At 42.9% G+C, this 26,022-nt stretch overlaps 1 protein-coding gene across 5 annotated transcripts in view; it reads left to right on the forward strand.

Annotated features, from left to right (window-relative positions):
- The window catches only part of AGPAT3 (1-acylglycerol-3-phosphate O-acyltransferase 3), an 83,672-nt gene that overhangs the window by 22,314 nt on the left and 35,336 nt on the right, over window positions 1–26,022 (forward strand). Inside the window, exon 2 of one of the 5 annotated variants that reach the window (XM_088051450.1) lies at window positions 15,508–15,628. The exons of 3 other annotated variants lie outside the window; for them this stretch is intronic. The gene's annotated coding sequence lies outside the window, so the exon portion shown is untranslated. Of the gene's footprint in view, window positions 1–15,507; window positions 15,629–25,659; window positions 25,803–26,022 lie in introns of those variants that run through there. One more of the 5 variants, XM_088051452.1, reaches the window with a different exon arrangement.

The following is a 26,022-nucleotide window of genomic DNA, read 5'->3' on the forward strand; positions in this document are numbered from 1 at the left end:
TTCATTTTGCATATAATCTTATGAAAGGTTAGTGAGTGAAGTTAACAGTACAGACTTAAGGCCAGTGGACCTCAAGGTGCTGTAAAAACTATCCTCAGACTTGTGCAGGTTTCATGAAAATACAGATGTGGGCATGTGACAAGCTCATCACTTCTGGGTGCACACTGCTGCAGTCCTCTCAAGGATAGTACCATGGATAATGTTTCCCTTGGTATTTGCCGTGTGTTACAGAGTATTTTCTGTCTTGCTGTTACTTGCATGCGCTGAACCCAGAGCCTTGGTTTTGCTGTGCCAGCGCTTTGGAGTTGGAACGCCTGTGAATTTCCTAAGGGAATGTGCTTGCTCCTTTCATGCTGGAGGATGTGCTCGGCTGGGTGTGAGGATTTTGGCCAAGAATACTGCACCAAAATATTCCCCACATGATGGGCTGCTTCTGCATCAAATTCAGCAGCTGTTTCCTCGTATTGCTGTCTTCTGCAGTGCTGTCCTCTGCCAGTTCTCCCTTTTCTCCCTAAGGAGAATGCACACTGGAGAGCTGATTCATCAGCCCAATGAAGAGCTGTGCTCAAATTAGTCCTTTCCTCAGGCTTCAGAGTATTGTCCAGACATGAACAGGAATGAATGGTGCTAGGTATGAGTGTACAGCTCTGGTAAGGATTTTTCCTGCCTGTTTCTGAGGGTCTTGTTGCCTCATTTGGAAGTAGAACTGTTTCTGTCTCCTTTTGCAGGCAGCTGCCAGGTCTGCTTTGTCTGTTCCCTACACTGACCTTTTTTATTCCTTTTATCCCTGTCCCCTCAGTTTGGCTGTTCCCTGTTGTCCAGACCCTATAAGAGAAGTGAACTGCCTGATAAAGAGATATATTATATATATATAAAAAGATATATTCCTTTTGTTCTGCAGCTGGTTCTTTATTGGGGAGCCAATAGTGAGGATTTACATCTAGGTGGTGATAATGTGAGTGCATGAGAGATCTGCTTTCTCTCAGATTTCAGTGGCTCAGTGCTTATGGCTGGAGAATAAGCCAGAATGTATGATATACAGAGCAGGAGCAGAGAAAGCAAAGAAACAGAACAAGAAATTACTGAAAAAAAAATATTTCAGTCTCTAATATATTCATAAAGATTTGGGATTTCCCCCACACACTTAAAATATTGCTCCACATGTTGCTCGTGTCAGGGTGAGCCTGGATGTAAGGAAACCATCCCTCTCTCCTTTGATAGCTGCTTTCTCTAGGTTCTGGGTACTCATCAAGTGAAGACAGGGAGGGTCAGGGTAGGAGACATCTTCAGTGCATGTCTGAAACAGAGCCCTTGTGTGGGAGTTGGTGATGCTTCATGGCAAACTGTAAAAGGGAGATGTTTGGGAAGCAGAGGCTCAATGAAGCACTTGGTGGTGTTACTTGCTGCAGTGCTCTGGGACACAAGAAGACAATTCTGGGGGTAAAAAAGAAAAAGTCAGAAATATGATTGTAAGGACTGGCCCCTTGTCATCCACTCTGCTTAGACCCTGTTAGGTTACCCCCCGACTTGTTTTTGACCAAATCTGGCCTTCTGGCCTGTCTTGTAGCAGCACTGGTCAAGCTTAAGAGTAGAACTTTAAGTAGCAGTGGCTGCATTGCCTGGCAGGGTGCGTGTCACGGTGGAATCCTGCCCTTGCCTTGAGCCCTTCATGAGGCTTGTGAATCAGCACAGAGTCCACTGAAGAAGAAACAGGCTTCTACAGCAATTTGCCCTGAGCCCATGGGATTCATATCCTGAGAGGCTGGTTAGTACTAGCTCTGTGTGTGATAACCTCTGGGTGTTTGAATGTTGTGTTTGGAGGAGGAAGGGGGGAAAATACACCCATGTTGAATGTTCAGGCTCAGGATGTTGCTCAAACTGGAAATCAAAGGACTATGTGGTATGCTTTTCTGTCTTTATCAGTAGTTCAAATAGACATGCTAATCCCTGTTCTTTCTAGTAGCTGTGGGGATTATAACCACAGTGACAAAGGCACATATTGTAAGGAAGATTGAAAATTTACCTGTCCATCAGACGCCTGAAGCAAAAGTTTATAAAGACAAACAAACCCCCAAGCAACAGAACCATACCGCAGTATAGCATGTAATTCTCATAAAACTTGTTAGCAGAACTCCTCTCTTCCCCTCAGTGCCCGTGCTGGGCTTTGGCTGGGATTTTGGAGCTGTTCTCTGTATCTTTTTCTCCACACAGGAGAGGATCCCTTTGCCAGGGGAGCTGAGCCCCATGTGCAGTGCAGTAGGAGCGGGCCAGGAGAGCAGATTTCAGTTTTACTTGCTTTTGTCCTCTTCATGTTCTTTACATTTGAGGTACCCTACTCCCTCGACTGGCTGTTCTTCCTGTGCATGTGCTTCAGAGCTCTCTGGAGGAAACTTGTCCCCTGGATCTCTGGTCCTTGAACTGCTGCTCCAGGAAGTGTCAAATTATCCTCTTCCTCATTTCACAGAGTGTCATTTCCCTGACAGTGGTGTCTGTGTAAGCCTCCTGTGGGAACAAATGTTATTTCTCTTCCTGCTCACTTGAGTGACCTGTGGAACCTGCTGCCTGAATCCTGCTTGATTTCCGAGATTAGGGTGCTGTCAGGGGGTGGGTGTTTTTCACCATCAGCTCTCCAGAAGCACACCCAGGCCAGGGTCTCACCTTTCTGCACATCTTGTTGTTTGGGGGAGACAGAAAAGGAGCTTTCTCTCAAGTTTTGCAGCTGTTTTCCTCTGGCCCAGTGAAGAAGCTTGATCCAGTTGGATCCATTCCTCTCAATATGTGAAATGATAAGGAGCAGGCACAGAGTTTTGCTGTGAGAGAGGACAAGCCAAGGCCTTCTTCCACCCTGTGGTACAGCATCTCTGCTGTCCTTGAATGGAACTTTAACAGCTCAGCCTTGCTCAAAACAGTGACTGTCACCTGTAAAGTCTCGTGAACCTCTGTCCCTACAAGTTGTGAGCTGATGTGGGGTGAGAGAGCCTGGTGTGGGTGTAGTTATGGTCAAGGTTTCCAAGGATGTCTTCCAGACCTTTTACCTTCATGTAGAGGGAGTTATCAGCAAGGTAACCTGGGCCTTTGCTCTCTGTGGATCCCCAGGCAGTGTGAGCAGTATTGATTCCAGCCTGGTGCCTTGACCAGGACCGCTGTTAAATAAACATTGGGGGCAGTTCTTTGCTCGTCCTGCTGCCTGCAGGCCATGGAAAGGTATTTCCAGGCCAGCACCTCGTATCTTGCCTGATGGAGGTGGCATGTGCTGCCCGGTTCTGCCTGCAGGAAAGGCTGCACACAGATACGTGCAGGGCCCTGAGAGTCACAGGGCGCTGCTGTGGACACTGAGGGTGTCATTTCAGCCTCACATGTCTGCTTCAAAAAGTTGGAGTACCCAGCATGGGTCTCATCTAAGACACTTGTCACAGAGGAAAAACTGTTGTGATCAGTGTCTTGGAACAGACACAGGGGGACAAAACTTTGTGCTGTGACTTTTTAGTGAGTGAGCACTGATGAATAAAAAGCAAGAGATGGATCCTGAGATGGTGCAGATGGATCCTGAATCTGCTTTACCTGCCCTCCCCATGTTTTCATGCCTGTGTGTGCACTCAAATCAATCAACCTTTTGTCCCTTTTGATTATCCTCTACAGCAATTTTGCTGGGCCTCCAACCCTTTGGATCTTCCTTGTTTCCAGGTTTGTGCCTCTGACTCCTGTCACCTTCCTTGGGGAGACCTTGAGGGGAGTGGGCTTCAGGGCATTGAGACCCTGCACTTGGAGTGCTGTCTGCTTTGCTGGGCTGAGGAAGGGAAGGAAAATTTAGCAAAAGCCCTGTTAGCTGCTGCCATCTCAAGGGAAGAAGCTGCTGAGGGAAGGCAGTGGTGCCTGGAGTTTTTAGGATGAGGATAACCAGTGACTGTAACAAACCATCCAGGTGTCCCAGATCCCAAGTGTGCCTAGGGGGGATTTAGGCCTGGCTTATTTGGAAGGCAGTATAAACCAATAGATTATGCTTCTGTGCTCATAGAGGGGATTGATCTTTGTCTTGGGAAAGAATATTTTGGAGCGGATGATACAAAATAAAGCTGAAAGTAGGGGTGGTGTTCAGCAGTGATCAGGAAGGTGACAGAAGGCAGAGCAAATGTTGAGGAAAGAGCAGTGGTACAAGAGGCTGGAGGGGCCTCAGCAGAAGGCAAAGCAGCACAAAGGATTGAGAGCTGCAGAAATGGTGGTTAACATCAAATATAAAAATGCATTACTTATAAAAGTGCAAAGGGAGCAACTTAGCCCTCTTTAGCTACTACCTTTGATGCTGGCTATGGCTGGGACTTGGATGTGTTCTGGCTGGACTTCCCTTCTTGCTTTTTCCACCTTCTCATAGCAGGGGCAGGTGCCAGAGGTCATGTTGCAGTCTTAATTCCTCTGAAAGAAGCTATTTTTGTCCCTTGTGTGCTCTTGATTACAGCATGGCTGGTCCAGGGAGTGACCCCCGCGGTGGTTTGTGTCCTTGGGAGCTTTGTACTCGTGGAACCAGCTCAGGTCTGCAGGGTGTCTGCTCAGAGGAGCACACCAGGGAGCTGGGAAGGACGTGTGAGCAGCTCTAATTACAAGTGGGTTACACCTGGCTGTGTGTTGGCCTTCTCCAGTGCACAGGTTGTATTGGCCAGTTTGACACCCAAATACTGACAAGATCTATAAAACAGCTAAGTTTGGGCATTAAGTAATAGAGGAAAAGAGAAGATTGCCAAGAGGCAAACCCCATTTCATTCACAGAGCAGGTTTCTGAACAAACTTCTCTTGACGTGCTTATTCTGGAATTTAATCCATTTTGAAAAAGGGGTTATTCAATTCACAAAAGAGACAAACTGCCTCAGAAGTTTCATCTGAACAAAATAGCTTTTCATCTAGGAAATTAGAATAAAACAGGTGTGCTCCTTCTGCCACAGATGAACTTTCCTTAAGCAAAAATAACTTCATTTTGCTTGGTGTATGTGTTTTGTTGTTTGTTTTTAATAATCAGAGAGGATAAAAAGCATCTAATTTCTCCCTAAGGTTTTTCATGCTTTTGCTGCCTTGCTTTGGGGTACTTTACAGTGATAAAGAAACTGATTTTTTTTTTTTTGTTAGTAGAGGATGCACAACAGTGAGAGAATTCCCTTTTTTGGTGGATTTTATGTTGCTATGAGAAGAGGATCCTTGAATTGAAACTAGATATTTTCTTCAGTTTTCTGCAGAAGACTAAAATGAAATCACAGCTGCATGGGAAACATTTTAATCAGTAAGGAAAAATATTTCACAACAAGATAGGAGAAGTTAGGTGGGTTTGCTCAGTTGAAAGCGTTCAGAACAGCTTGTTTTAAAATTAACCTGGAGTCATTCTGGCTTCCATAGTACAGCAGTTATGTAGTGCAATGTCTCTGTAGACAAATATACAAAGGTCAGTCTGAGACTGAGGTAATTAAGGCATGTATGTTTTTAACTTCAAAAGTGTATAATTTTTTGAAGATCCATACTTTTATCCGGTGGAAAATCTCTGACTTGGCTGATTTGCACTGCATGAAGGCAGCAATGACCTGCCACTGACCAATCCTGTTCATCTGATATCAGTGTGTGTGCTGAGCATGGCTTCATACTCTGGAGTCCCTCCACCATCTGTTGTTTACCCTGGGATCAGAGAGCTGTTGATGTGTAGGCAATGCCAGTTGGTAAAATACTTGAAGGGCACGGCTGAGTGATGGGACATGTCTGTCTTGTAGGTAGGGAATACCTGGAAGGAAGACAGAGTTCTTCAAGGTCAGAGGAGGGAGAGGTTTCAAGTTAATGCACAGAGACAATACATGTATCGTCTTCCCCCACCCCATCCCAACTCCTGCTGTTTCAATGGGCACGTTGAGAGATCTAGCATAATGCAAAAATCTAAAATAACTGTGGCTTGATAACAGCTGTCTTTCTAGAGCAGCAAATTAAAATACTATTAGCTCCAAAACACAAGTTTTCTTCCCAGTTTTGTAAATGTTAGACCCTGTCTTAAACTGTTTTCTTTTTCTTATTAAAGTTTACTGCAACTAGCAGAAGCTTCCTTGACACAGTTTTTCTTTTCCCATTCATTTGACATAATTCTTCCTACACAAATAAACCACACCACACCTTTGATTAACTGATAAACTGATTTTCTTGTCCTTGAAAATGTATCTTCAGCTAATTTGCATAAGATCAGATGCACAGGGATATTGGGGTAAATATATTGGAGGTAGAGGGCCAGGAGTCTTCAGGGCAAGAAGGTAAAAGCTCTGAGGGAAGAGAATAAGGAAGAGATTAAGTAGTCTTTTACAGTCTGAGAATTTGTATGAGCTGAGCTGCTGCTGTTCCTGCTAACTTAAGGTTTTGTTGCAGTATGGTGTGTCCTGGAGTTTGGTTTGTGTTGTTTTTAACAGGTAACTCACAAGGTGTCTTGAGGGTTTTTTGGGGGTTTAGACAATTAGAAATACTTAAAAGTGGCAGGTTTTAGGCTTGAGTCTGAAGAGTGGCATCTAATCGGAATGACAGATTATACTGAGGAGTTTGCTTTCTGTGTGGATGGGTTGGTTTGGTTTTTGGGTTTGGGTTGTTTTAGACATTACTTTGGGACTGAGGAAGCATTGTTCTGTGTGCACCCTTAAACCACCTCATGTGGTTCAATGGGTGCTGTGATGTACTTGTTGCAGTACTCAGTAGCCAGGAGTCATAAAGCAGACTTCCCAGTAGAGTGTATTTTATTGTAATGCTTCATCAGATTGTGCTTTTTTTAGAAGGACGTAAAGGAATAAATATAGAACAACTCAGATGCTAAAAATAACCACTTGCATTGACGTCTGCTTTTTTTCCTTTAAGAGACCTTTCGGATATTTAGCAAGATGCATCATATCTGCTCAGAATCCTTTTGGCTCTGGTGATGTCTTGAGGGACAGACAAATCAGCTGATCTTAGAAAATAGCTTATCTTGGTTTGATTGAAAGTGCAGTGTGGGAATAGAGCAGATGCCGAGGAAGAGACTTGATGTGGGTAATGGAATGAGAAGTTGGTTTAATTACTGCAGCTGTAGAAGCTGGGCATTTATGATCTTGAAGATTAGAAGACTGCTCAGCCCTTGTGTTTATGGGGAAAAAGAAGGATACTAAATACTTCAGTCAAACCCTGAGATATGTAATGGATCTCACTGAAAAGATGGTCCCTTGATAGGAAAGCTGCTTTCATTGAATGGCCTCAGTTGCAGTCCAGGATATAGTAATTCTGGCATCCTTTTAGCTGTCAGATGAGGGAGTGAATAATCTTCCAAAAGGTTTCTAATCCTGGAAGCTGAGATTTTCGTAGCAGGAGAATGACTTACCTGAAGTGGATTTTCAAGTAGTTCTCAGTTTGCAGATGAACTGCTGTGGACATGATTCCTTGCAGGTATTCGGCCACTTGATTCTGTTCCAAATAGTCCTTTGAGATCTGCAGTGTGAGAGTGAACTGGTGAATCAGTTTGAGATTAGATTATTACTTCAGTGCCCTTTGACACGGATGAATTCAGTGTCGTGCTCCTGTATTTACGAGCTGTGCAGACATTCCAGTGTCCAGAAACACTGAGATTGGCCCGAGCTCGTCCCCATGGCCTGCTGCTGTCAGGGGTGGCTGCTGTGGTGATGGGGGATGAGGGCTCAGGCCTTTTGGGCATCTCTCAGGTTGTGCAGGATCAGACAGGTGCTGGTTTCTGATGGTTGCAGCAGACCATTCCTGCAGACGGTTCCATGGCCACCACCTGCTCATCCATAGCCACCCTTCCTCCACGGATGAGCTGGGAGCACATGGCTCTGCCCTCCCCGAGGGCTTGCTGAGGCTGCTTCTCTCTTTGAACTTGAGAGCAGGTCAGATGTAAACTGCAGCTGAGACATAAAAATAGCTGGCACCTGCTCCAGTCCCGCTGGGCTGGGGTGAGCAGGGCCCCGTGCCAGCCCTGGCTGGCCAGGGAGAGTGGTCTGGGGAGCTTTTCTGTGCCTGTCACAGGTGTGGCCATGGGGAGGAGCGTGGACAGACCCATGGCAGGGCTGCTCCCTAGGCTCTGCAAGATTAATAAAACACCCATGCTGTGCCAGCCTTTGATCACAAGTATTTTTGTCTCCTCAGCTGCTACTCTTCTGTTTGACTTGGTTTATTTTCTCCCCCTCTTCTCTGGTTTTAACCAAATTTACTGTCTCGCTGTGTTTGACCAAGGTAGGACAGTGTAAAGATAATGCTTCCTCATAGGAATTAATTACATTGTTATTTTATAATGCAAGCCCCATCAGGCTTCTGGAAATCTATTATTTATGTATATTTCTGGTTAATTAAAAATGCTATTAAGATGGTATTAAAAACCTTTCCTTGTGTAAACAAGGGGAAAAAAGACAGTTCAAAACTCCAGTGTACAAGTCCTGCTACATAAGATGAGCTAAGCCTTCTCTACCTCCACTGTTAGCTCTATTGAAGATTGTATTTTGAATTTTTTATTGTTATACTATTGTTAGACACTGTTCCCTGGTATGAGTATGAATATGTATAGTACGAGTATGCAGATGTATAATTTTTCTGAGAGCCTGAAGTGGTGATGCATTCAAGATTATCATCTCATTCACTATGAAATGGCTTCACCTATAAAAAAGAATAATAGTATTTTTCTCAGGTTAGAGGGGTATTAAACTATTTTTTCCTTGTTTTGTCCTGGAATGAGATATGATAGCAAATGTAGCTTGTTTCACTGTTGTCTCTTCAGATCTTACCTGCAGCAGTTCAGAATTTTAAAGGTTTCTTTAAAAGACTTTTACCTTCTTAGTGCAGAATGCTTAGGATTTTGGACAAGGAGCAACCTTCATTAGTTTAAGTGCTTTATAATAGATTTTATTTCTAAAGTGCTCTTCATTAAAGTTCTTAACTAGATTGCCATTCTAGAGCCTTTTAATTTCACTCAAATTTGAATTACGAATGGTGAATAAACAGAAACATTGGTAGGTAGTTTAATCTAACCAGGGGGAGTAAAAGAACTCCTGGAGGATCCCTGAGCTACAAACAGGTTTGTGCCCAGTGCTGGGACACGACTGTCCCTTGGATGATGTCCAGGGTGAGGTGGATGTGACAGTGAGGCAGACCAGGGACAGTGTCAGGGAATATTTTTAGCCAAGCCTGCTTGACTTGTGACCCTGGTGAGAGTCCCTTGCTAAAGGGGGCTTAAAGTAGGCTGAGAAAGGGTGTGGGTGAGCTCAAGGTGATGTGAGTCTGGCCTGCTGGGATGTCCAGGTGGCTGAGAGTTTTAATCCTGATGACACTTCACCTACAGGTTTTCATTTTGGAACCTTACAGACTCAGAGCTGGTAAAGGAAAGGTATTTCTGCCAAAGACTTGCTGCAATTCTCAAATCCCATGAGATAGCTCCTTCCTGTTACCTTTGCCTAAGAGTACCTAAGGAAATGATTAATTTTCAGTAACTGCAAAGTCTGCTTGTGGAAGATCAGAGCATGAAAGTTAATGATCAATTGCTTCTTGTTATTGGGTAATTATGAAGAATTGTCTTTAGGAATTTTATTTTTTTTTTTCCTGACTAAAGTCCACTGAAAGCTCTAAAAGCTACCTATAAATCTATTGCACACCAAAGAAAACATCACAGCAATAGGAGAGAAAAGCTGATGCAGCACCTGGGGACAATTCAGGGGCCCTCAGCCCCAGGGTTTGAGGCAGGGCACAAAATGAAGGTGGCAGAGGACCACTGTAGTGAAAGGGATGTGCTGCTACAGAGATCAGCCAGAGGAAACCATGAGGAAGAATGGAAGCCAGAGGAAGGATGTTTGCAGCTTATTTTTTTGTTTGTTTGTTATTTAAGAAAAAGTGAAAGAGGAGGAGAAATCAGGAAGTTAAGCTTATCCCTTACTCTGCAGATTGTTCTTGTGTATGTGTCCCACACTCACTCTGCTCAGGTCTGTCTCTGTAGTATTTCAATGCTGATTACAGCACCTCTCCTTGTTTCTGTGCTTTACATAGCTCTGTGTTCTGCTGTTGCCATAAACATTGTCTGTAATGGGCTTGTTCTAAGTAAAAGTGTTTAAAAGAAAAAAGAAATTCTTAGAATCACTCTGAACGTGACAGATTATATATTGCAGTAAGAAAAAAAAAAAGTGTGCACTTAATGGTCATTAAAAAATAATAATCTAGGTCCTTTTTCAGGGCCTACTTCTTCCCAGAAGCCAGTTTAGGCAACACTTTTAGAAAGTATGGATGAGCTTGCATCAACATTCAAGATTTATTTACAATTTAAATTTTGTTAATAAACCCATCTAGACCCCCAAGCATTCCAAAACACAAGGAAATGGAGAAACCTTGACTAAGCCTGTTCAAATTCCCCTCTTACACTTATTCTCTTATGCTGCTTTTCATGTAGGCCTTTAATCAGGGGTAAGGCATGGGAAAACCTCAGAGGCAACCAGGCTGTAAGAATTTACTCGAGGGAGTACAGTGCTCTGTCTGGACTGTAACTGGGATTAGATTTCCCAGGACAGGGAACACTTCACTTGCTTCAAAGATGCTCTGCCCTGGTTGCTTAGGGCAGCTGTCTCCCAGCTTCATTTTCACATGGCCATGGTTTCCTGTCCAGTATTTGGAATTCTGTCCCCTCTGAAACTCGGAGTGAAAGTTTTCCAGCACTGTAGTGCTGTACTGAGTTAACTTGCTGAGAACTTACCCTGGCTCTGGGCTCTAGCAACAGGAGAATTGCAGCCTCTTTCACCAAGAATAATTCAACCTCTTCGACTTGGACCAGAGTTGTATCAAACCTGCTGCAATGACCTCTGACATCACCTCCTCCTCCTCCAGGTGTTGCCAACCACTGCAGAAGGGATCATGTGCAGCTGCTTCAGCCCCAGCAGTTCACAGCTGGAAAATTACAGGTTTTTTTTTTTTTTATAGGCAGTTTGCCTATAAAAAATAAATAAGAGCCATGATAAGAACCCACCTTCATCAGGAGGTTGAAGTGACACTGTGCTGTGGCTTGGAGCAGCTGAGGTGGATGAATGGAGCAGTGATGCCTGGCAGAAGGCTGGGATGGGCAAGAGGGGGCAGTAATGTTTTAGGCTGCCACAGCTGAACCTGCTCCAGGATGTTTATCCATCAGAACCCTGGCTCTACATGGTTAGGGAGAGAGTTGGATGAAACTGATGGGCTGCTGGTGCTCACATTCTCCTGCTGAGTGAACATGGATCTTTGTGGTATTATGAGGCCACAGATACATTCACCCGTTTCATTCTTGCCTCTCTTGTCTTAGAGAGAAGCTCAGGACTTGAAGGGTTTGGTTGCAAGTTGCAATGGAAAATGAATAGCTTTGTTTGCTGAAGAAGTCTAATTTCCGTCTTGCAAAGGAGAGAATTTGTCTGTCATTGGTCCGTCTAGATCAGTAGTCTGGTTTATAATGGATTTCCCTACTACAGGATTTACAGTCAACACAATAACTGGTATTTGCTCTGTCATTTCTGTGTAATTCAGGATTCCAGTTCTGTTTTCACTCTACTTACACCACCTCTGACAGCCGTGGCAAGAAGGTTCATAGGTCAGGTATGGATTACGAGGGGGGAAACCACTTCTGATTGTTGTACACCCATCATAACTTACTGACATCCTCTCTGGTTTTCCTGCTGCTAATTTCCAGTTATCTTTAGTTTTGTTTTTAAAGGCTCTTTTTCTGAGAGGTGATGGTCACAGTTGTAGGATGGTAGCAGGAAGAAATTTCTCAAAGTCATTCTGTCAGTGATGGATGATTCCATAAGGCACTGAGAGAGGGGCATGCCATGAAATCAGCTTTGCTATCTAGGGAGTAATTCAACTTGTGATTAAAAATACATTATCATTTCACCCACTTTTTCTCCTGACATTAGTCCATCAACATCAGGTTATTATATAGAAGATGGCCTTTAGAGAGGGAACTAAGCTGTGGAACCAGGGATTAGAAGATATTTATGCTTCCTATAGTGAGGAAGAAAGCTGACCAGAAAATACTTTCAGTAGTTTTAATAAATGATTTAAGAAAAAGGAAAGAAGGGGTGGAGGAAATAAAAAGGAATGTAATGTTCTCCTTGTGAGATGATGCTGAAGATAGAGTTGTGAGTGGCCGCTTTTGAATCTTGTGTGCCTTGAATGTTGGAGCACTGAGAATATTTTCAAAGCTCTGGTATCACAAAGGAGCTAATGGAAACATGGGTTTGAAGGTTATATTGAATTCAGTGCAAGTACTGTGCAAGAAAGAAACTGTGTTTAAGTGCATGCACATTTATAATTAATTGCAGGACTGTTTTGAAATGGAAAAATACTTGTGTGTGTATGCTTAACTGTGTCTCTCATCCTCAATGTGCTGCCTAAATCTGTTTGTTCCATTTTAGAAGACATCAGAAAAGCAATTTGATACAGCTGCCAGTGTCCAGTACATAGTGTTTTATTTATATATCTATATATTTGTATCTCAATACATTTATTTTCCAAGTGAGAAAGATGAAGATCTCAAATGGGAAGAGCTTCTCTCTCATTCTTTGGGGCTCAGGTACCTCTTAGCAGGCACCAGTACAATAAACATTTCCAGATCAAAGCTTGCTTTCAGATTCTATTCTCTTGCATATCGCTGCTGTGCTTCAGTCTTGAACCAGAAATTAATCTCTTACCAGTTTCACTCTTTCATTCTGGGAACTTTGACCTCAGTTTTATCAGCTTTAGTAAAATGTCTGCATGGGAGTTGCTGTACACGGGCAATGAAAAAGGCAAAGATCCTTCTGGTAGCCCATGTTTTCAAGAATTGCTTCAAGACCAGAGAAAGTGCTTGTTCCAAGGAGCAGCTCAACTTGTGTTGGATTGGTTTTAAGGATCCCTTTGTTGTGGGATAATGGGAAGCAGGATGAGATACTGCTCGTGACTTGCTGAGCTTTTTTAATGAACACTTTTTATTGCCATAGTTGCATGTGTGGATTCTAATGAAAACAACATGGCTGATGTTATTTTAAATTTAACAGTGTTTGTTTGTCATGCAGGTGTGCAGGAATGTTACGGCAGTTTTTTATGTGTTATCCTATAAGCCAGCTTCCCCCCAGCTCTGTAATTCACAGTATCATCTTCCCCCACCAGCACTGACAACTGAACCACTTGCTTTTGGTGATTCTTTCATAGACCTTTTGATGAATATTTAGATGGAACAGCTACAAAAATAGTTGGAGCTAAAGAAAGCTGGTAATATGTCATAATAGAGCTTCCTTAAGCGTGTAGGTTTATTGCCACCAAAAACTTCTCCTAGAACTTTGCTGTTCTCAAGGGTTCAAGCCTGAACTTACTCTTGACCAGCTGATACCTGTTTGTTCTGGTTTCAGCAGCCTTTTTTGCCTGAAGTGGTTTATTTTCCTTCCTAATTGTTGTCTTTACTGTCTTATGAGGAGCAAGTGCATCCCAGTCCTGTGGCTCCAGTCATGGCCATGGTGCCTGTGTTGTTAACATCTCCATGCGCCTTCATGTTCAGATTGCTTCCCAGCTTTGTCACCAGCTGCCATAATTACTCTTTTTTTTGTATGCAAGCCATTAATTAACTAGAAGACTGATTGTTGGGGTTTGTCTTTTCATCAGTTACTTCCAAAAAGCCTGCAGATTTTTCTTTCTGTGCTGTCAAGCACCATCTCTTTTGGGCAGAATCTTTACTGCTGTCACAATTCCTCTGTCTCCAAGTTCACACTTCTAATGGGATACCATGTGGAAAAGTATGTTTGTTGAATATCCAGATAGCTGACACTTACTTGTATTTATTTTGAACACACTCCCAGTAACCAGCCTGTTTTGTTCTGAGCTCTTTGTAGCTTCATGTTCTGATTCTTCTTTGTCAGTCTTTGCTGAAATCTCACGTGCTGTTGGTGAGTTCTGTCACCTTTCTTATGTGACAAGTCAAACTGGTTCATGAAAGTACTGGCACTAAAGTCTTGAAATGAATCTGTATCTTCTGCACTTTTAGAGGTTGGAATACAGTTGGCTTTTAATTGAGTGTTGAGCAGATGCACGTTTTGGTTTTGTTGGAGGATTTAGAAGGCAAAAAGTTGCAAAAAGCAGTGTGTGTTTTTCAAATGTTTGCCTGGTCATGTTTTCCTTCTCTTTAGTGGCAGTGGTGGAAGATGATGCCCTTTGTTCCAAAAGCCAGGAAGTGTGTTTTGACATAAAACTAACCTTGGCCGATGTCCCAGCCTGGATGACCTGGCATTAACTGTCTGCTGAGCTAAAGCTGAGCAGGGTGGGTAGGAGTGTCCAGGGTACTTGGTGTTTCCAAGTACAGTTTGGTTTCTACAGCACAGTTTTATCTGAAGTAGCTTGGAATTGAGCAGTTTTCCAATGGCATCATGTCCAGGGTCAGCGTGTACACTAAGAACCTACCTGCCTGGTCCTTATTTCTGTTCCTCTGATAACACTGTCACAGAACTCTTCAAGTGTCTGAATGTTTCCTCACTGATTACATCCTGTGGCAGGTACCTGCTGAACATCCTAATCAAACACTTCTATTTGTCTGCACACTTTGCATCCTGGTTAAAAGAAGTTATAAATGAAGTGATCTGTGTGAGAGGAGCACTCTTTGTTCTAACAACTTGCTGAAGGAGTGGTGGGTTATAGAAATGCTTTGTGTTAGCTTTTGTGATACACTAACTTGCTGGGCACATGTTTGGAGAATATTTTTTATTTTTTATTTTTTTAAGGGAAAAATAGGTTTGAGGTCTGGTAAATCTGAGTGTCTTCAGGGCTTTTCTCATTTTTGAAGTTTGGGGTGTAGGTTTCTGCATGAAACTTTCATGGTGTGAGGCTTGTGAAATTAGATAACATGCTTTAAACAAGCCACCTCTGGGTAAAGTACATCTCTAATTACTGAGACTAAATTATGTGGAAAGTGAGCTTGTGTCTGAAGTAAATCTCCAGTTCAGTAATCTAAAATTAAATAATGATTAGCTTAATTGCTTCAGGATCATAAAAAACACTCTTAATAAAATATAGGGATTAAGTGTGTGTTCTGAGAGCAGATAATTGCTTCTGCTTCGTTTTCAGTAACTTCTCTCAAGACAGGGTTTGGAGGTAAGAGAAATAAAATAACCTTTTATTATGCTGATTAGTAAAGCCAGGAAAAGTAGGCTAGTTCTTGTTTATGCAAGCCTTTGCTTCTGTCTGAATAGAAGCTGCAATTTCACTATTAGTGGTAGATTTAGAGCACTTGCTTTTAATTTCATAGACATGTGCCAGTTAGGCCTTCTGAAAGCAATAATAGTTGGTACCTGTGGAGCTGAATGTAGAAATATATATGTGAAGAAGGATCAAGTAGGGTTTTTTTTATACAGAGAAAGGAAAAAGACTCATAACTGTAGAAAGAAGTGTCTGAGTTATTCATTACCTGGGTTGGCAGCTGCTTGTTTGCATTGCATTTTGCTTCTAAACAAAATATTTTTACCTTCATTCACTGGAGAATGTCTTTTTTGCTTATAGGCAAATGAGAAAACAAATCTCTTGAGACATAAGCAGTGGTACTTCCCTGGAGGGAGGAGATGGGGATTCTCCTGTTGCTCTGAGTGTTGCCAGGTGCCAGAAGTGGTCCCCAGAGGTGGTGGTAAGAAAGAAATCTTCCCCCATGTTTCTGTATTTGCGTTTTGTCTGTAGCAATATGCTTCTGGGGAGAGGAAAAAAAAAAAACCAAACTGGAAAAAAGGGTGTGCAAATCCTGTTCTTTTCATAGAGCTGCATGAACTGCTGGGAGAGGCGTCAGAAGTCTCCCACTCAGAGAATTTTAGTTGAGGAATGAAATCAGCACTTGAGCTTGTTGCTTCTGCTGTCTGGTGTGTGCTGTATCTGCTGGTAATCATTGTAGCAGAGATTTAACCACAAATAAACCTCCCTGGGACTCTAGAAGTGCTTATCTGGCTCCTCCTTCCTTAAATCTACAAGAAGGGCAGCTGTGCCCTTACAGTGCCTGGAGGACCTCCTTTATGGGCTTCATAGAAATCTCATCACTACTGACTGGGGTCACCTTAGGCTGCCTTTAATCTGAGCATCTTGAAATTTTATCTAATAACCAGGTGTGAAAATCTGTAAGTATATCAGCAAGCTTCCTGCTTTTTGCCTTTTTTTGGTAGTCTGTCCTACAAACAGTGACAGGGAAAGTGGAAAGCTGCTGAGACCCCACTGACACAGCAGTGGAGCAGATTTTTCAAGGCAAGATCTTAAAACCTGTGGTTACTGTCAGATGTTGACATTTTAATGATGATCTCTGATACCCTGACCCTTCAGGGGCTATTAGTAGATTTTTTTTGGTAAGAAAAATAATTTGATCTTGGTGATTTTGCAAGGACCTAAATTATTGCTTTGGCATTCTATCACTTTTCAAGGTTTATTGTAGGACAAAAATGTTATTTTCTGTGAGATATTTCTCAAAGCTGTGATTCATAAAGCAGCACATACTGGATCAGCCACAATCTGTGTTCAGGGCATGTACTGACCCTGTGCAAAGTTACATCCCTTTAAGATGTACATTTTCCTGCTGTAGAGGAAGTGAAAGCAGTGATCCCAGCTCATTAGGTGGGCAAATAGATGCTCCCTGCAAGCTCAAAATATTCTTGGGTCAAAAATTTGACCCTCAAAAATTAGCTATTGCAGCTATAGCTGGCTGAGTGCCTGCAGCTTTGGTGGGTGGAGGGACACCCAGTAGATTGATTTATTAAGGTAGCCTTGTCCCAGTGTCATGGTGACCAGCTGCTTTCAAAACTGGTTGTGTAAAATGTTTTTGCCTGCTCTGGTTGACACTGGTGTAGGAGAAATGCCCCAGAAGCACAAGAAAGCCCTTTTTTATGCATTTGCTGTTTTGTAGGATACTTCTTAACTCGCACGGCTGCAATTTTTGCCTTTCTTTGTGTGTAAGGCTTGAAAAGGCCATGGATGAGTTTGCTGAGAAGCTAAAATATGCTGGGGCAGGGGAGAGCAAGATTTTGAATTGTAACAGCTCTTGAGTTCTCAAGTTGTGCAGCTGTTCAGAGAAGAGAAAATCTGAGTTTCTCATACCCAGCTCTGCAGGCTGCCAGGCCCTGTTACCTGTGCCCTTGTGTGGTGTGGCCTGGGTGTCGTGTCTTGGGTCACTAGAACCTGCAACGAGGAATAAATTGGATATGAAATGTTCTGAGTGAAGAACTGCTGCAGGCTGCATGGATTGCCTAACCCCCTGAATAATTCCTTCAGCCTTTACTTTTCTTGATTGTCCAGTGGAGGCCACCCAGATGATGAGGGGGCTGTAACACCTCCGCTGCCCTGAAGGGTTGAGAGGATTGGGATTGTTCAGTCTGGAAAAGGGGACCTTACTGTGGCCTTCCAGTGCCTAAAGAGAGCCTGAAAGGAAGATGGAGCGAGACTATTTACAAGGGCCTGGAGTGATAGGACAAGGGGGAAAGGCTTCAAACTGAAAGAGGGAGAAGGATATTGGGAGATACTGGGAGTAAACTCTTCCCTGTGAAGGTGGTGAGGCCCTGGCACAGGTTGCCCAGAGAAGTTGTGAATGTCCCATCCCTGGAAACATTTAAGGCCAGGTTGGGTGGGGCTCTGAGCAACCTGGGATAGAGGCAGGTGTCCCTGCCCATGGCAGGGCGTTGGGACTGGATGATCTTCAAGGTCACTCCCAGCCCAAACCGTGATTCTGTGATCTGTCATCTGCTGCTGTTGTCCTTATTGTGTCTCTTTCTGGGGGGATTTGTCTCTCAGGCTTGTCAATGTTCTAATTTGTAGAAATTGCTGAAAAAGTCAATTTTGATAAAAAACTTAATTGGAACCAGAAAGAGGAAAACAAAATAGTTGGATTCATCAGGCTAGACCTGAAAGCAGCTCACAAAGGCAGTCATGGCAGTCACAGTTTCAAGAGTTTATACAGTTCAAGCAAGGCAAAATGTAAAATATATTGGAAGACCAGTCATAGCCACTGTTTTCATGTTTAATTTACCAGTGTGGAGGCTGTGGTTTCAAAGCCTGTAGGACAGAGGCCCCTCCACTGGCAGAGTGATGTTCTGACAAGCTGCTCCCAGAGGTGTGATCCCTGCTGTTGTTGGTGTGGTCTGGTTTTCAGGCAGAATCAGTTTTGCCCAACTTGCAGAAGTGATGTTCTCTCCTATCTGTTTTTAACAGGGGGGGCACTGAGTCGTTGCACCTTGTATTTGGAGGAAGGGAGCATGACAGTGTTTTTTTTCTGTAGCACTCAGTTCTCCTGCTCTTCAGAAACTTTTTAAACCATTAAGCTTTGTGCCTCTTTCCCAGGGAAAGAGCAGCCTTGCTGAACGGTGCTGGGTGCATTTATGGCTGGAACCCAGCACTTTTCAGCCCTGCCAGGGTGGTCACTGCTCTGGGCCAGCACAGGATCCACTTCCAGCTGGGAATATCTGCTGGTGAAACTTTAAGGACCAAACTTGATCTGCTGGGGATGTTTATTTTGAGAAGAAAAAAGTAATCCAAACGCAAAGTGCTTTCTTAGAAGCCATAATGGCATTTACTCTTTCATAATTGTTTTGAAAATGTCAATGTTGCTGTGGGAGCAATTGATTTCACATGTGTAAGTTGTGAAGGCCACACGTTCAGGACCTTTGGCAGTGCTTTCCAAAACAGCAGAAAGCACAGATCTAAATACAAATACTGTCACAGGATGTGTTTCAGGACAATATTACTGTACTTTAGCAGCAAGGCCACTTTTGATTCAAGGCTTCATTTGCCCAATCTCTGCACCTGCGTCTCCCTCCAGAGAGAGCCTCCCTTTCCTCCTTGTTGTGGTGTTCAGGTTTAATGGGATAAGTGGTGCCCAAGAGTGAATCAGACTGAGGAGCTGAAGACAACCAACCTGTGGTTGCAAATGCTGATAAAGAACACCCTCTAAAAGCTGAGCAAGCCCCTTCCTGTGGGATGTATGAAAAGGACAGAGAGGAAGAGGCTCAGTGCAGTGTGTGAGCTGGTGATGGGGCTGCTGGGCCCTTGTGGGCATTTTGCAGGTCACTTCTGGATGCTCTTTGCCTTGGCTTTGTGAGCTTTCAACTTGCTCAGTACGAAGTCATCTGGGTGCTTTGGATCTGTGTTGCAAGATGGGAACAAAAGGCCCAAACATCACCTTGTGCAGTTCTTTTTCCTGTGCTGAAGATATAGCAGTGGCCCTTACTACTGTCCTGTGTGCCCTGGGTTAACTGTTCCCTAATGTCTACTGAAGTGATCTACTTTATAAAATTGGAAAAAGACCCAAAAAACCTCAAAACCAAACCTAAACAAAAAAACCCCAAACCAAACAGTTTAGCTCAAGATATATCTTGTTGGTACAGATGTGGGATGAGTAATAACTGTAAAAGCAGTTATACAAGCAAACCTTGAGGACATGCTGACCTTAAGCCTGAGTTTAGAGCCTGTAGTAGTGCCTGGGAGGAGAGTCAGTCAGTCAAACCAGGCATAGGAAAAGCTTCCAGTTGCCTGGAAGTAATGAACTTACTTACAGTAAAGTACTTCTGATTAATGCAGTGAAGTTTAAATTATTCTAGTTATTTCAAAATCTGGTTTATTACAGTAAAGGTAAAAAAGAATTTAAGTAGACCTAATAAAAAGTAGTTAGTGCTTAATGGGCTTAAAAGTGAACAAAATCTGCAGATTCTAGAAACAATTATATATTGCTGAGTAAATAGCATGAAGGTTCTTGTTATATGTCTTGATAGGAGAAATATTGATTCTTCTAGATTAGTTCTGGTAATTAACCAGGCTGCTTGTTGATTTTAAATGAAGCTACTCTGGTTTGCTAGACTCATAGTCTGTAAATGTGTCCTATATTAACACATTGCACTGAACTGCAGGCAGTTTGTAATACCCTTGAATATCTGAATTTTTTGGCATATAATTGCAGATGAGCTGAGGGTTATTCTGGCAGATAGAAATGAATCATAAGAGCATAAATGCTGCTTCTCAAACTGCTACTCAGCCCGACTGAGGAGCTTTTGAAAAGCAGTGCCAAGCTAACAGTGGTGACACCCATAATTCCAGTTTGGCACATAGGGTCTTTTGAATATGAAGCTTTGGTACAGTGAACACCTCTCTTTTCTAATTAGCTTCTTAATGTTTCAAGTGATGGGGAGCAGTTTTTGACTTGCAAACTGTTCTGAAGCTGCAAGCTCCAAGAGAAGTGGGTGCTCTTTTTACTTTTTCTTTTTACTTTTATACCAGAAATTTCACATTCTGCATTTCTTCCAGGATTTTATAACTGTTCCAGCAGGAAACAACCTCTGCTTCGGTGGTTTTTTGTGTCTCTGACAGAAATGGAAGCAATGCAGAGGAATGTAGGGAGATGTAGAAGGTTCCACTCAGGCATCTGCCCACCTGGCTGGGGCTGTGATCACTGAGAGATTTCCTGTGGTCAGATTAGTGTCAGGATTTGTGGCACTTGTAGGACTGAAAAAAGTACTCACAGTGGCAGAATATTTGAATGTCCTTTTATCTGGGTCTGTCAGAGCCAGTTTACATGAGCCCATGATAAAGAGAGCATCTGTGAGAACTCCCAAAGTTTCACTATCAGCTGTGGAACATCCCTTGTGCAACATTGCTGTCTGAATGTTGCTGGTGGAAGGCAAGCGTGGATTTCTAGTGGGCCAGTCATTCCTGGGATTCCTGCAGCCCTCAGTAAAATGGTATTTAGGTCATGTCTCTCTCAAACATTGCATTAAAAGGCCTCTGTTCAGAAGAAGTTGAACAAGGGAAACTGAATCGTGACAGGGCTGACCAGTCCTGGATTTGTGATCTTTGTTGGCAGCATCTTTCAAAGTCTCTGTGTGTTACCACAGAAGGGTCTCCAGCTCTGCAGAATCCAGAATGGTCTAAATTAACTAAATATGCAGGCCTATTTAGCAGTAGAATGCCAAAGCCACCCAGGAGATGGGAGATCTTAAGAAAAGGTGAGAGCTGTAGATGTTTCTTTTCAGGTTTTTGTCTGATGTGGATTTTCAAGACAGATGGGATGTTTACAGAATGGCTGCTGTTTAGTTTCCCAGCTGACCAGCTGACCCAGAATGGCCAACAAAAGCCTGAATTTTCACAATGTACAGCCTTCCCACTTATAAGTTGTTTTTTTTTTTGAATTGTGGGCTACTGCATTTGTCAAGAATTCTGGTTGTAATTCATAAAGATTTCACCACGTGCAGAAGTGCACACTTAAGCTCATGCAGTTCAGCTTTGAGTTAAAAATGTGATCTTCAAATTTTCACTGGAGAAGGGTTTTTTCTTTGTATGGTGGCTTTTTTTGGGGGTTTGAGGGGCTTTTATTGTTGGGTGAGGGGGTGTAAAGGTTGTGTGGTGCGTGGCTGCTGCCAGTATTGGTATAGAGACCAGAAGGGGGTGGTGTGATCTTGACAGAAAACACAGAACAACAAAACTTTGTTCAGCATATATTTGTTTTGTTATCATCCTGCTTGATAAGTCTGGTCTATCTTTTTAGGAAGATACTTTCTTTTGTGTATATGCAAAATAGAGATCTGACCACAGGGGTGATGACAGATTCAGGCTGATAACAGCCTTGTGCAATATTTGTCAGTGAAATAATCCAAAAGAAGAATAGATGTCTTATTCAGGAGTGAACATGCTGCTGATGGCAGTCAGGGTGACATCCAGGAGAGAGAAGTTGGGTCCCATAAAAGGAGGGAGGGGATCATGTGGGTCCCTGCCCTGCTGTACAGCTTTTCCTTTCTTCCTTTTTGCCCCTCTGGGCTGTGAACAGCAGATGCCCAGCTCTGTATGAGCAGTGTCCATGCAGGATCCAGCTCCCATCCGCTGTAATTGAGGCTGTCAAGTCAGCTCACTCAACTTACTGAGAAACTGTTTGCTTGTGTACCTGCTGCATTTTCAGGTCCTATTTTTCACCTATTATTTGTTCTTGACTGCAGAACAGTGGGTTTTATCTGAAGGTGCCTTGGTGACGGGCACTCAGCAGAATGCCTGCTTTTGGTGTTAGTATTATTGCTTCTCTGTCTCCCCTGTGACAAAGATCTGAAACATGTGGATTTGGGACAATGGTGACTTTTGTCTTCGCTTACTCTCCACGTGGCCTCTGTCTCCTTCCAGGCTCAAGCCATGGAGAATTTCATGGTGAAAGCACAGTCTTCCTGTATAGAAATGTATAGACAAGGTGTCTTTGTCCGTGTGACAAGTGTCAGCCTGGTGACAGGAGGCTGGCTGGTCTTTATCACCTGTCACAGATCTGTTAGGAAGACTGGGGACTGTAAAGTCAAAATTGCATGGCATGTATTCTGCTTCTCTGTTTTAGAGCTGCCTTTCTTCATTGGTAAGCTGTGAGCAGTTCCTGGTTTGGAGGTACATTTGTAGGTGAGATCATGCAAATGCTTTTCTGGGGATTTTTTAGGTTTAATATAGCAGGGCACTGGCAGGGGAAAGCTTTCCTTCTGTCTCTCTTTGGTCTTGCAGCTGTGATTCCCACAGCATGTGGATAGCTCTGGTGTCACCAGAGCTTACCCTTACCCTGTTTATCATACTTATTGATTAATAATAAAAATAATAAATAATCCTATTTAATCTTTTCCATCCCAGCAGTACAGCTCACGGTAGCAAACTCTGGAGCAGAGGCATGAGGCATAAATGAACAAAGGGGATGTGCCAAGCCCTGCATTTGTCTCTGAGCTGGCTCTCAGGAGGTGCTGGCTTTGCCCCTGGCCACCCTGGCTCTCAGGAGGTGCTGGCTTTGCCACCAGACAGCCCCAGGAGCTTTCCTGCCCCTGCCTGTTCCTTGCACCAGGGAATCCTGCATTAGTGTGGATCAGAGAGCAAATCACACTGCTTCTCTTCTGCAGAAGATAGTGTTTTATACCTGAAATTTAAAGCAGCTCAGCACTTCTTGGAAGACAGAGTTTCCATTTCTTCCCAATTAGTGCTCAGTACTTCAAAGGAAAGCTTTGAACCTGGGCAGGGCTTGCGGGCACGAATGCGGTGTGTGGCAGCAGTCAGAGACTTTGTGTTCAGCCACAGCACATTTGCATGCAGACAGATGTCTCCTGGCTGGCTCTCTCTCTCTGTCATATGTTTGAGGCTTATTTTTTATTTTTTTTTTCCTTCATATTTTTCCATCTAGAAAGCAAAGTATTTCATTCTCCCTATAGCATCTCTCAGGTGAGACTCTTTTGTTTATCCTTTATTTTGCATCCCTGTTTTAACAAGTGATGAGCCTGTGCCACAAAGCATTTTCCAGATTCACCCACTCTGTCTAGCTGGTGGCTCCCTAGGTTTCACAGCTTGGTGTGTAAATGCATTTAACACTCCTGAAGTTTCTTTTGTAGTTTATTTTTATCTGAATACAAAGGATGAATTCCCATTTGTCTTGAAAATTCAACCACTTGGAGTGAAGAGGAGCATTTTATGTAGTCTTAGAGATGAGTAGACATTACTGATGTTTTTTCTTAATAATCAGAGATTAAGATTGGCAGCATTTTGTAATTACGTAACATTGATCTATTTTATACATTGCAAGAGGCCTATTACTGAAATAATTTTGTACTAATAGGGCTTCTGTTAGATAACTCCTTTTCTGTTTGTTATGTAAGGGCTGGTATTATAGAATTGCTGTTTGAATACCAGCACTATAATTTTAGAATAGCTTTTGTGATAGAAATACCAAGTAAGCCTTGTTCCAAATATAGGCAGTTATTCCAATATTGTAATTTTTTTTTCCCAAATGAGGTCTCTTGATAATTGCTACTTTGGGTTTTGTTTTCATTTAAAAAATGACAATGCTGTCCTGTGCCCAGTCATAATCCATTATGTGCATTTTCTGTAATGAATGTTGTGCATTGGAAAAGTATTGATCAGCAGTCCTGGAAACTGGTGATTGAGCTTCACCTATGAAAACATTGCAAGTGCCAGTTTAGTGACTCTGCATGTCTGAAACCCTCCTGTCATCTTTGAACTGTGTGTGTGTTTGTCTCTTGGGCTTTGGGGTTTATTTTGATGTTATTAAATATAACCTTATTTCTGCAACTGAGAACAGAAGCGGTGTGAGCAGTCTCAAAATGAGATTGGGGAACACAATCAGTATGGAGCCCACAGAAACTGATTATTCCTAAGCAAAGAATTTAGTTGCAAGCTGTCTCCTGCGCTGACAGAGATGTAGATAGTTGTAAGACTTTTACCTTGGAGTTGCTTGAGAAATGTGGTTGAGCTACAGGTGAGGTTGCAAAAGGTTTTACAACAGACCTGGACTTTGTGCAGGGCATAAGAGGGCAGGAGGATGTATTGACTTGGTGCATGGAGAGCACCTGAAATTTTCCTTTACATTTTATGAATGCTGTGATGCTTCTGTCCTGCTTTTCCACTGCACCTTTACTCACTGAACTTTCTGGAGTATGTTGTATTTAACCTGTGTGTGCTTTTACACTCTGACGAAGCTTTTTGTATTCTTATTTCACCCAGCTCTGCTAAATCAGATAAAGTTCCTATTTGTCTGTAACTTTTAAATTCACAGCCTCCTTTTTTTTTTTTTCCCTTTTTGGCTAAATAATTCTAAGCATTGTCTGTTTCTCTAAATGTAAAAATTTTGTTGCATCTTAAGTGGTTTTGTGCTGCTTCTTTCAACTTTATTGAAATCTTTTGATGTGACTCTACCTTCAGGGCATCCAGGGTTTTAAGAGGGGCTTAGCTCTCTTTAGTGCTGTTGCTAAAGTTTAGTCAAAAAATGGGAGTGTCAGGGGCCTGTGACTACCACTTAAATTTTATTTTTGGTATTTAAGCTAGATTTTGTTTGGATTTTGTTTCTTTAGAGGCCTAACTCTGACCAGGTGAGTTATGCTTCATCTTCATAGAGGGCTGTGTTGATAAATGGGAATCACTCTTCAGTCCAGCTGTGTGGATGTGCCCTCAAGTCTCTCTTTACCTGGACTGTCCAGATTGGGGTGCAGAGCATCTGGATGGGGCTCTGAGCTTTACCCACCCCATCAGCACTGTGTTCCTGCACAGGGTGTAGCTGCTGCCACCTCATTTCTTCCCTTCCCAGGCTCCAGTTTCTCTTTTTTGTTAACCAAACTAATGGACTGTTCTTGCTCAGGTCTTCCAAAAGCCCTGATTTTGGAGCAGGGAGAAGGGAGAGGTAACACCATTGTCATCTGTTGGGTCCTGTGATGGGAGGCTCCTTTGTGCTTAAATCTGGATTTTGTTAAAATCTTTGGTCAGGTCCTGCAGAAACAAAAAGTGTCAAGTGGCCATGCTGAGCGCACACAGGACCAGGAGAGGTTGATTGTAGCCTGGTAATTTCCTGTAAGGAGCTTACTGGATTAGAGCTTGGTTTGTCAGCAACACCACCTGACTGTAATATTTATTGAGCAGTATTACCTGTTTGAAATATTAGCCCACTTCTGCCCCGTTCATGCCTTCATTCTTGAGGGAAGAGGGGCTTTTTTAGTTCAGTGGCTTACAAAGCCACAAAGTGGAGAGGACACCCAGCTGTTTTTTCGGGCTGCTGAACAGGCAGTTTTAGTAGCTGAAGCACTTCCTGATTTACCTCGATGTGCTTTTGTCACCATAATCCCTCCTCCATGTCAAGACTGATTCGCTTTCCTAGCCAAGACTCACACCGTGCGTTTTTGCCGTTCCATTTCTTCTCCCCCTTTTTTGTTTGTTTGTTTGTTTATTAATCAATAACAAATTAGGAAGATGTTGGTAAACCAGTCAGGTTTTTGCTTATTAGCTGGAGTCTGCGCCACGCTGATTGTCCTGGCTTTAGCCTATTACTTGTATTGGTAAGTTGGATTTTTGTACCGTGACTGTGCTGGTGGTGGCTTGTCCTTTAAAGCACTTCCTTGGGGTGAGCTGGAGAGTGGTGGTCCTTCCTGAAGTGCTCTGGAAGGCTGATGTCTACTTGCTAATGTATGGCTGGGGTAGATATCTTCCCTGATTTGCTCTGGTGCCCTTGTTATTTGTTACCGGACTCGGTTTTGTTGCTGTTTGAGTTTTTGTGTC

The sequence above is a fragment of the Pseudopodoces humilis genome, chromosome 2 (assembly GCF_049639895.1).
Source record: "Pseudopodoces humilis isolate 2021_Gansu_Grassland_sample_001 chromosome 2, ASM4963989v1, whole genome shotgun sequence".
NCBI classification, from domain to species: Eukaryota; Metazoa; Chordata; class Aves; order Passeriformes; family Paridae; genus Pseudopodoces; species Pseudopodoces humilis.